Source organism: Crocuta crocuta, unplaced genomic scaffold, assembly GCF_008692635.1.
Source record: "Crocuta crocuta isolate KB4526 unplaced genomic scaffold, BGI_CrCroc_1.0 scaffold1269, whole genome shotgun sequence".
Lineage (NCBI taxonomy): Eukaryota > Metazoa > Chordata > Mammalia > Carnivora > Hyaenidae > Crocuta > Crocuta crocuta.
The window spans coordinates 442,862-444,094 of record NW_027531335.1 but is presented as its reverse complement, the minus strand read 5'-3'; positions in this window follow the sequence as shown (position 1 = coordinate 444,094).

Here is a 1,233-nt window from a genome sequence, read left to right as displayed (position 1 = left end):
ACTGATGCGTTAAAGTTTCCCAAGAGCTCCTGAGGCCTGGGGTGGCTTTTCAGGAATTAGAGAGCAGCCCTAGCTAGTCCCGTAATCCACCGCCCCCTTTTCCTTCAACTAGTTCATGGCTAAAAGAGGAGAATGGAACCAAGTGCAATTTCCCCGCTCCCACGCTGTGACCGTCAGCACCTGCAGCCTCTTGGGGACTCGCAATTCCAGGGCGCCCCCCTCAATGCCGTCTACAAAGAACGCCGGGCGGGGGGCGGGGATGGCTTTGGGTACCCGTCTTTCACCTCAATGTGACCCCGCCCCCCCAAAAAAAGGCCCAAGGAGGAAACACGTGGACATCTACCCTTGGCGAGGGGGTTCCTCAGAAAAGCCGGGCACACCCGTCCTCCACCGTAGGGCCTGCGGGTGGCCACTCTTGCCCAAACCTGTGGAGAGGCGGCATCTCGGACCCAAGCTGCACCGGTCACGCCGCCCGGCTAAATCCAACAGGTGACCGTCTGGAGAACTCGTGGTTACGGAGTTTTCAAGTTCCTGCCAGGAATCTGAGTCTGTGTGCCTGAGGTGAGAAACACTGTGGGGGGAGGGGAACCCCTCACTTCAGCGCGCTTCGTTGCATCTGGAGGAAGGAGGGGAGGCAGAGGGGAACGTCGCTGTGCCCATGTGCTAGGGCTGGGTGAGGAGGGAGCCCTNCGCCTCAGAAGCTATCAATATAGGCTGCAAAACCTAGTCATAACCATTCGTGGGGAAGGAGGAGGACATAACTACCCTCTTCGGAAGCAAACAGCCAGGTCCTAAGTGAGGAGGGTACCTCTTCTCTGTTGAGAAAAATGCATAGAGAGCTAGCCAACGCTGAAAACCTTCAAACAGATGCAGACTCACGCAAGAAGTTCCAAAACACGCAAGAATCAGTCATCGCTTCTTAGTGGCCTCACACTTTACCTGAGATGCAAATTCCTGCCTGCTCTTCTGGGTGTTCTGAGCAGCTTTAAATTCTAATTTCTTGTGAAAGGGGACGGAGGGACACGACGGCGGGAATGAGGGGCCGACGCAGCAGGGGAAACGGGTATGGGAACCGGGAGGCTGGAAGCTCTGGATAATGACCGGTGGAGACAGAGGGGTCAGAACGGGGAGGGGGTGGGGGCCTCAACCAGACCGTCAACCCTTTGAGTGGTGCCTCCCAGCCGGGGGCCTGGCATAGTCTGGACACAGGGGGAGTATGCGACCGGAGCAGCA